This window comes from Canis lupus, chromosome 5, assembly GCF_048164855.1.
Source record: "Canis lupus baileyi chromosome 5, mCanLup2.hap1, whole genome shotgun sequence".
Taxonomy (NCBI): Eukaryota; Metazoa; Chordata; class Mammalia; order Carnivora; family Canidae; genus Canis; species Canis lupus.
In genome coordinates, this window is record NC_132842.1 from 55,702,856 (window position 1) to 55,713,640 (window position 10,785).

The following is a 10,785-nucleotide window of genomic DNA, read 5'->3' on the forward strand; positions in this document are numbered from 1 at the left end:
TGAAAATGCATCAAATGCTTTAATGGGCTCTCTTACCGAAGGGGACTTAGTCTCCTCCTCACAGGGTAGATGTGGAACCCAAGGATCAAAGCTGTCAGGTGCTAAGCACAGACACCTCTGACCTGTGGTTGCATCCCAGAAGCCTTGTGAGCTAGTGAGAACTCAGAACTCTCTCTGCTCTAGGGCTCTATTCTTTGGAGGAAAGAGGTCCTGAGGTGTCCTGCGAATTGCTCAGCTATTTCCCTTGTGGTGCTCAGTATTGACAGCTTCTGTGAGCAGAGCTGGAGGGGGTGAGGGAGAGAGCTGGGTCTCAGGCTCGAGTACCTATGGGAGGCACTGCCTCGTGGTACCTTTTTAGCCTGGACCCTTGGTGCCCGACTGCCTGGAGCTGGGGGGCGAGTAGTTGGCTCTCTTCAGGCTCCACTCAGAGAAAGGGCCTGATAGGAAGCACTGTGCCCGAGAATGCAAACAATTTCCTGGCAACAGCATCTCCTCAGCTCGGCCAGAAGAAATGTGGTGTGTGGGGAGACTAGGGGAAAGAGAGTAGGGTAGCAGGAAGGGTGGAGAGAAAAAGGGAGGAGGAAGGGAAAAAAGGCCAGCGTTGGTGCTTTCGTCTGGCATTTGGCACCTGCTGGAACCTGAGTGCCACCAATCTCTGAGTTGGTAAGAATCCAAAGTGAAGGAATGACCCGACAAAAGGAAAAATAGGGAGTTTGTTATACCATCCAGATCCCTTCTGATCCTCCCAGCTGGTGATGGTACCGGGAAGAGCATAGCGGCCTCTGAGGAAGGAGATGCTGACCACCAGAACCTCTGTGAGGATTTACTTCAGGGCCACGCTAGTGTCACCTTAATGCAGAGGTTCTTAATGGGGGGTAGGGCAAGATCAGCTCCCCCAGCCTCCCCGGGGATATTTGGCAGGATCTGGAGACGTTTTTAGTTGTCACATCATGGGGAAGGAGGTGCACTTGGCATCCGGTGGGTAGAGGCCGGGGATGCTGCCGGAATCCCTATAATGCCCAGGACAGTCCCCAAAACAAAGAACTGTCAAGCCCAGAATGTCAGTGGAGCTGAGGTTGGGAAACCATGACTTAAAGGGATTTAACACTGGAGGCCTCAGTGCCCAGGGCCACCCCTTGGAGCCAAAAGCTTTCCATATCTTTCTGCTCTTACAGGTGAGGTATTCAAGGCTCAGCGAGTAAAGAGAGTTGTGTGGGGACCCTGGCCTTGGATAGAGATGAGTAAGAGCCTTGGAGGAAGATGGAATAGTTTTAAATCCCAGTTCAGTAAGTTAGTATCTGTGCGACTCTGGCAAGTTGCTTCACCTCTTAGAGCCTATATATTTTTTTACTCATTAAATGGGCATCACATAGTAACTCCCTTACGGTATCGTTTTAAGAAATATGTGAGATAACGCCTATAAAGTGCCTCCCATAGCATGTGGCCTAGAGTAAATGGCACCTCTAATTATGAGTAACAAAGCTAGAGCTAAAAACTTGGCTCCCATGCCCAAGTTCTGTTCTTTTCCATTTTATTGCTTTAGCGAGTCCCAGTCAAGGCTAACCATCAGTTCTGAGAGGTTTGCAGCACAGTGGTTGTGTGTTCTGGTCCTTGGCCCAAGTGGGCCTGGCTTCCAAGTCCAGCTCTGCCACTTCCAAGCTGAGAAATTACTTCATCTCCCTCTAAGCCTCAGTCTTCTTATCTATAAAATGGGAAATTGCTAATACCCGCTCTATAGGCTTGTTGTGAGACTTAAAATGAGAATTCACATTAAACGCGTTACCCCAGAGTGTAGACTATAGTAAGGAATCATTATATATTAGTTGTCGCTAATTTTTATGGCAGGTTGTATTTCCCCAAAATGGCTGTCACGGTGTCTCCCATTCAACATGCTCCTCTTCCGGTGCAATAGTAATTCTCCTTCCACAAGAGATGGGTCTGTTTTTTTTCATGAATGTGGGTGGACATGTGGCATAAGGGGGAGTGATACTTGGTGACCTTTAAGGCTAGGCCATAAGAAAGTGATGCAGCATTGGCTTGCTTCTCCCGGGATGCTCACACTTACAGCCCAGCCTCCATGCTGTCAGGAAGCCCAAGTCACCCCGTGGCAAGGGTGACTGAGGAGGAACAGACAAACAGTGCGAATCTTGCCAGACACATGAATGAGTCACTGGAAGAGTGGAATGCCCAGTCCTAGCGAGGCTGCCCAGCTGATACTGAACGGAGAGAAATGAGCTGGCTCCACGGAACCCTGCCCAAATTACAGATTCATGAGCAAAATCAATGATTAGTTTGATCCAAAACCACTTAATTTGGGGATGGCTTCTTATTCAGCAGGAATAACTAGAGCAATATTATTTTTATTATTAAATTCCAAAAAAAAGTTTTCCATCTGCCCATTTCACCTTCTCAGCCTCAACATCAACATCAGGAAGAAAAACAGATGGTGCAGGAAATGCTGCTTCTTCTTCACAGATTGGTGGTTTTCATGGGTATCTGGAGGAGGTGAGCCCACCCCGTGACTGTAGTAGATGGAGAGCGAGGAAGCTGAGGGTTTATCTGGGGAACCCAATTGGACAAATATCCTTCAGGGACAGATTAATTCCATGGCCTGAGAGTTGTCTGAGAGCTTGCAGACAAGGGTTCCCAAGAGCACGTATTCATACTTCTTTCCTTCCTTCTGCCTTGGTTTCTGCTATGGGCATGGGGTCAGGAATGCCCCGTCATCCATTTAAGCTTACTCAGTCCTCTGTGCCTCCATTACGGTTTTGAGGGATGTGAGGTGAGGATAGAGGCCAAGGTCTGAGGATGAACTGAAGATCTTGGTCCTTCTTAGGAAAGCAAATCAATTTTTTTTTTTTTTTAACCAACTATGGTGTGTTCATGTGTGTCTGTGTGAGGTAGAAGGGCAGGGGTCAGTGTTATTGAAATGAGAAGTTCAGGAACTTCCTTGCTCTTTTTCCTGGGCACAGGAGTTGTTGGGAATCTCCTTTTACCCCGGAGGAAAGTTACCCAGCATGACCACTCAGAGCCTCAGAACTACTAGGCCCGGTGAGATACCTTCTTGAGGGGTGAGGGCCACGTAAGAGCTCTACGCTTCATTCACCAAGACAAACCAGCCCTGTTTGTGTTTTGCCAAAAGGATGGAATACTAATGAGCTATGTGCTCACTCTCCCTGGGAACTCTACTGATGCTCTGGTCAAATGGCCCCGCTCTCTTAAGGCAGGGGTCCAAGTCAGGGATCCTGGGATGGGTGAAGGGCAGACACTATGATTTCTGGAAAATTGACAGTATATTAGAAATGCGACTTCCTCCTGCATCAAGTGGGAGAGATTTACGGTTCTGAAGGCCTCACATGCCATGTCCTCTGCATCCCCCACCTACATGTCTTCTCCTTTCTTGAAGGACCCTCAGGAGAGCTCTGGGTTCCACTCTAGGATGTCCACAAACCCCCCCCCCAAAAACCAAAAAACCCTAGTGAGAAGTGGATTTGCGACCTGCCCTCCTTTGTATTTCCCAAGTAACCCGGCCATTGGAGTCCTACTTTGGGAATAGCTGGGAGAAAATGTTCGAGTGTGGCTGAAGGGAGCTTTTATTTTCAACAGAAAACCACTGTGGGCTTCTCACTGCCTTTCCAGGCCTGATTGGTATGAAGACTTGGCCTAACACCTTCACAAAGTGGTGTTTGAGCGATTTGTGGTGAACAGGCACTTAAGGTGGGAGTTTTTTCCTTGTCTCCTCTTCTTAGTTCTTCCTGTGTAAGAAAATTTGGCGTGTTTCCTAATGACATTCACCTACTGGGGAGTGGCTTCTAGCACGTTACACGCGTGGGTTATAAAAGTCGAGAATCCAGCCGATCCAAGGTCTCCAGCGACACTGTTTACTGAAAATGGTGTGACTTGCTATTTTAAAAGGTGGCTGAATGGTCTGTGAGCTGAATGGGGAGTGTGGTGGGAGAGAGCGGCCTCTCTGTTATGTCCCCGGGGGAGGAAGATGGTGCTAAGCGAAGCCACTGCGGGGAGACTGGACCATGAATCACACCAACACGAGTGGGCTTGTTGGCAGAGCAAGTACGCTGAGTGCTCAGTGGTGTTCAGTGGCTTTCCTGGGGGAGGAAGTAGTGTCTGCCCCTCTTTGCTGGGTCATGATGATCTCATTTTTTTTTTGGCTTCTCATCGTTGGCTGTGAAAATAGCCTTTCACCTCCAAAGAATCCGTTAAATCAGACAAGGAGTACAGAGAGCAGTGTGAGTCATCCGCTTCCTTTCAGACTTCCCGGGGAGCTTGAGGGACAAATTTATGAGGCCCCACCAGCAGCCATGCTTTGCTGGTCCCTGGACAGAACTGCTAGTGAAGCAAATACCTCTGAGGGGAGTGACAGGGATAGGGGATGCCGAGAACCCCCTCCACCTCACCAGCAGGCTGCCAGTCACTGACTGCCCCCTGGTCAGACCGGCCCGAGCCCGTAAAGTGGTTTGCTGATGCTTTGGCAAGATGCCCTTCTTGGTTGCCCGCCCCCCCCCCCCTTCCCTGGTGGTCACAGGGGACTGGACTTGACCAGGGAGTGAGGTTAGACGCCGGCAAGACTGGAGGCTCCTTATCTGGCCCTACTGGAGGTCCTGGGGCAGCTCCTGACTGCCCTCACCCTGTGACTGGGGACAGCAGTGACTCAGCTGGAAGGGGAGGAGGGCTGGTGTCATCAGCTGTTGTTAGGAAAGAACAGAGGAGCCTGGGGGAACTCTCCAGTCCTGGGAGGCCGGGAGGCGGGAGGCAGGTTGCCTAGTAACAGTGCCAGCACCTCTCCTCACACGCCTTTCAGGCAGCTGGGACCTCCTGGCAGCTCCTAGTTTGCAAGCTCTTCCTTCAGAGCTGCTCTCTGTACACCTTTTAACCAGATTTCACCAGGCTAAAATGCTCCTGGGGGTGTGGGATGTGGGTTGGGGGGCAGAAAGGGTACGTTTTCTTCTGGATCATGGAATGCCATAGAGAGTTCTGCTCTTGATTGACCTTCCCGAGGGGAGGACAGTCACAGTTCAGAACTCACAGGCTCCACCCAGATCTGGGTTCAGATCCAGAGCCAACATCTAGTAGATGTGTATGCTCTTGGGCAAGTTTCTTAATTCTTTCAACGTTTTAGTTTCTTTTTCTGTAAAACAGGAAGAATAATAGCATCTACTTCAGGTGAGGCAACGTGAGGATTTGGTGTGAATAGATAAATGGGCAGAAGATGGACAGACAGGTAGAAGGATGGACAAACTTAGAATAGAGCCTCACGTGTCGAAAGTCTGCATATGTGTCAGTTCTCAGTAGGCTTGGAGGACAGCCGGACACAAAAACGGCCTCTCAGTGAGCTGGGGAAGGGGCCCCAGAGCTCTTGTCTCTCAATGGCGTGCTGGTGTTGGGCGATCTGGGTCCAGGCCTGGTCCCAAGGCTGGTGTGCCGGGGGGCTTGTGCAAGTCGTGACTTTCCTTGTCTGCCCCCAGTCTCTTCATCTGCAAGATCAGAGGACAGGACTGGAAGGGCCGGAATTTACTCTCATTCTTCCCTGCCTTACACCACTGGGCCATGGATCGAATTATGAACCACCTCTGTTGCACAGTAATGGGGGAAAATAAAAAATGAGACAGCGATAGGAGCTTCTCGGTGAGCCCCAGAAGGATGGTTTGGGGGAGCCCTGGGGGCGGTCACTCCCCGTAGCCTCAGTTAGGGGAACTGTCTAGGTGAGACAGTGTAAGGGGCCAGGCAGCTGTGCTCATGGCTAGATCTCCTTGTATTTATTTCTGGAGGTTGCTCTAGGAATGACAATATGCAAACCTAACTTTTCACATTGTATTTAAATTTAATATTTGACTATTTGAAGTAGAATGTAGAAACCTCACAACTCTCTATGTTCCTTTCCCCTTCCTCCCTTATGTTATACGTATACATATGTCATAAGTGTTACATCTGCAACATTAAGAGCCCCCTACTCCCCAACAATGTTATAATTTTATGACTTTTCATAGTCATACATATTTTGAAAACCTAAGAGGAAAGAAGTAGTTTATTATGTTTATTCAGATGTTTACCATTTCTGATGCTCTTCCTTCTCTGAAGTTCTAATTTTCCCTCTGGGGTCATTTCCTTCTATCCGAAGAACTTCCCTTAACGTTTATTTTAGAGCAAGTCTGTTGGCAATGAAAACTTGTAGTTTTCCTTTGGTAAGAATATCTTTATTTCCTTTCTGAAAGGATATTTTCATGGAATGTAGAATTCTGAGTTGACAGTTCTTCTCTTTCTACTCTGCACGTCTGCTGTCAGAAATGTACAATAAAATTTTTATTCTCCTACTTGTAACATGTCATTTTTCTCTGCTTTCAAGATTTCTTTCTTTCTTTCTTTCTTTCTTTTTTTTTTTTACAGTTTGATTATGATGGTTTTGTGTGGATTGGTCATGTTTGATGTTCCTTGAGCTTCTTGCATCTGTAAATTTATGTCTTTAACTGAATTTGGGAAATTTATTGTCATTATTTCTTCAAAAAACGTTTTCCATACTAATATCTTTTTCTTTTCCTCATGGGCTCTGAGCACATGCACATCACACCTTTCTATATTGTTCCACAGATTCTGAGTTTCTGTTAATTTTTTAACCTATTTTCTGTACCTTTTGTTTATTTTTTAAATAAAAAATTTTTTTAGAGAGAGTGTGTGCACATGCACACGTGTGAACAGGGTTGGAGAGCAGAGGGAGAGGGAGAGAGAGAATTCTAAGCAGCCTTCACACCTAGCTCAGAGCCCCACACGGGGCCCAGTCTCATGACCTTGGGATCACAACCAGAGCTGACATAAAGAGGTTGGACACCTAACCAACTGAGCCACCCAGGTGCCCTTTATTTTTTAATTTCTATTTTATTTGAGTATAGTTGACATACAATATTACATTAGTTTCAGAGCACTACGTAGTCATTCAGCTTCTCTGTATATTATATTATGTTCACCACAATGTAGTTACCATTTGTCAAGATACATTGCTCTTATAATGTCATTGCCTGTGACAATGCTGTACCTTTTATTTCTATTATTTGTTTCATAACTGGAAGTCTGTATTTCTCCCTACGCATTGTTCATTTAGCCCATCTCTCCACCTCCCCCCCTGGCAACCATCAGTTTGTTCTCTGTATTTATGGGTCTCATTTTTCTCTTCATTTGTTTATTCATTGGCTTTGTTTTTTTTTTCTCAAACTATTCCAAAAAATAGGAGAGGAAGGAAAGCTACCAAATACATTCTATGAGGCCAGCATTACCCTGATCCCCAAACCAGATGAAAACACCATTAAAAAAAAAAAAGAAAGAAAGAAAGAAAGAAAAGAAAACTACAAGCCAATATCCTTGAGGAATATGGATGCAGAAATTCTGAACAAAATATTACAAATTGCATGTAACAATACATTAAAAGGATCATTCACCAAGGTTAAGTAGGATTTATTTCAAGGATGAAAGGATACCTCACTATGCATGAATCAATCGACATGATGCACCATATCAACAAAACAAAGGATGAAAATCATATTAGAATCTCAATATGCACAGCAAGCATTTAACAAAATTCAATATCCATTCATGATAAAGACTCTCAACAAAGCAGGGAACATACCTCAATATGATAAAACCCACACCTTATATCATACTCATTGATGAAAAGCAGTTTTTCCTCTAAGATCAAGAGTAAGACAAAGAGGTCCCCTCTCACCACTTTTCTTCAACATGCTACTGGCCACCCTAGCCACAACAGGACAAGAAAAAAATGAGGGCTCCATATTGGTAAAAAAAAAAGAAGTTAAATGGTCACTATTTGCAGATGACTATTTGCAGTCGTCAGGGTTTTCTTCTGTACTTAGAAAACCCTAATGACTCAACCAAAAAAAAAAAAATGCTAGAATTAGTAATAAATGAGTTCAGTAAAGTCTCAGGATACAAAAGTAATGTCTGGAAATTGGTAGCATTTCTGTCTGTTCTTTAGATCAGAGAATTTCTGTATGTATCCTCAAATTAAGTAATGCTTTTTTCTGGTTCTTTTTACTTTTTTTTTTTTTTTTTGAAGACAGACTTCAATTATTTGAGTCACTTCAGTGAAGTTTTTACTTCAGATAATATATTTCTCATCTAAAATTCCATTTAGTTCTCTTTTTATGGTTTCTGTTTCTTTGTTGTGGATTTTTCATTCACTTCAGGAGCATTTGCTTTTTGCCTCATGGAAAGCGATGATAATAGATGCTTTAAGGTCTTTATTTGCTCATTCCAATGTCCAGGTAATCATAGAGTTGGCATCTGTTGACTGTCTCTTCCTTGGAGAATTGGTCAGATTTTTCCCTGGTTCTTGACAAGCTGGGTACTTTTGGATGATAACCAGAACAGTTGGTATATGAAGTGGTAAGACTCCGTGTTAAAATCCTCCTAAGAACGTGGAGCTTTTTGTTTATGCGGGCAATCACCCAGTTAGGTTTAGATGGCCCGTCCTGAGACTGGTGGTTCCACTGCCCACTCAGTTTTCAAAGCCTTCGCGGTGCTTTTGTGGGCTGCCCCTTGCATGTGGCACTCGGGGTTGTCTGGGACTTGAGCGGTGATTTACACGATCTAGTTCTCAAGGGCTTTGCTATACTCCTTGGGATGTGTTCCATGCACCTACGCTTGGCTGTGAGTTCAGGATTTGCGTTGGCTTACGCACAGAAATGTCTACCCTCCTCGCCTACCTTCCATTCATGCTAGCATCTTATGTAATCAGGATACGTTGACCCAAACTAAGAAACTGACGTTGATACAATACCCTTAACTAAACTGCAGATTTTATGCCAATTTCCCAGTTTTTCCATTCACGTCTTTTTTCTGTGTCAGGATCCAAGTATGTTTGGTCGTCTTGTCTTTTTAGTCTCCCCCAAACCACAACATTTCCTCAGTCTTTCTTGGGCTTTCGTGACTTTGGTACCTTTGAAGAGTAGTGGTCAGATGTTTTATGAAATGCTCCTCAATTTGGGTTTATCTGATATGTTTTCATTGATAGGATGAGGTTATGGATTTTTGGAAAAGCATCACAGAGGGGGAAGCACTCTTCCCATCTGGTGATATCAGTGGGCACAGGATGTCAACATGCTTTATCACCCGTGATGTTAACCTTGATCATTTTGTTAGGGTGGGATTTGCCCGGTTTTTCACAGGAATGTTGCTGTCTCCTCCCACGTGTAATTTGTTAGAACTGAGTTTCTACATCCGGCCTTTCCCACTTCCTACAGGGCAGGGTATCAAAGAATTTGTGATCTTATGTTAAAACCATCACAATAATTAGAAAATCTGGAGATAAACGTTTTGAAGATACATTTCTCCTGAAAGGTTGTCCCACTAATTTTAGTATTTATCGATGGATCCTGCTTAGAAACTGAGATCCGAGCATAGGCTTTGTGGATGCTGGGCCGTCGCAGCTTCTAGGCCTTCCCTGCAGACAGAGCTGGGAAATGTGCCCACGTACACCCACCAGGGTATCCTCGTGGCCCGTGGTTCAGCTCTCTCCTGAAAGAGAGATGTGAGGTGCCGTCACCCATCGCTTTGTGGCTGCTCGTGTGCACGGCTTCCACCCTTTGCCACCTCACCAACTTTTACAGAGCACAGCTGATGCTTGAGCCACTTATATAACCATCGGGGGCCCGGCGCAGGTTAGGAACCGGGTACGTGGTCAGGGCCCGTGGGGACGGGTTGCTGTGATCACAGGCTGTGTGCTCGGCTCGCTCTCTCTTCTTTGATGGCGAGAGGCACAGGTGTGGATTGGAGGATGGTTATTTGAAGTTCTGAAAGTCAAGTTTCGCCATCTGAGGGGAGATCCACGCGCGGGGAACGACTGGGCCCCTAATGGTGCTGGGAGCGGAGAGGTTTCTGCGCTGCTGCTGGCAGCTGCTGGGGGGGCCTGGCTGGCTGGGGCGCTCCGGTTAGCTCTCCGCACCACCCGCCAGTCCCGCTCACCCCGTCACCCTCGGGCACGTGCCCGGCGGGACCCCGGGCAGCCGGGCCTGCTCCTTCGGTGCCCGGTGAGCCCTGGGGCTGCGGGGGGTGGGGTGGGCGGTGGTGCGCACCTCGGCCACTTGTCCACCTGTCGGCCCTCACCGTTTTTTGCCCCTGCTCCTCTCCCAGGCCTTCTGGGCAGGAATCGGCCGGCCTCTGTGGTTGATGCTAATGCCTCTCCCGGCCACCCCCCGCCCACCCCGTACCCCAGTCTGGTGCTGGGGGCCCGCAGGAGGTGAGCAGGTGCTTGGCGGGCTGGGGTGGGGGCGCCTGGCCCGCTGGGGCAGGTGCGGCGCCCCGGCTCTGGCTTCCCCTCTTGCACGGCTGCCTTCTCCCCCTGAGGGGGAGCAGTGGCACGAGGGGCCCCCCGACGGCCCGGAGTCCACTCCTGCCTGATGCACCTGAACCGGCGGTGGGGACCGTCGCATCCAGGGGGCCACTGCTGTCCGCGGTAGGGATGCCTGCCAGTCGCCAGAGTCGACATCCCGGGGAGGCAGGGGGAGCCGGAGATGGGTGGCCCCCCGAGATGGGTGGCGGGAGCGTGTCCCCAGGACCTCGGTGGCTCTGTTCTCAGGCCCGTGCACACCCTGCCCCGTTTGTCCCCCTGGAGCGCTGATCTGGGGCCCTCTTCAGACCCTGAATGTCACCCATGGAAGTGGGGGGACTCCTCTGAGTGTCACCTGCCCCTCAAGGCACAGAGCTGCGGTCCCGGCACCTGCGGAGCAGCTGGCTCCTCGCGTGGCCTGGGCGGAGGGCAGG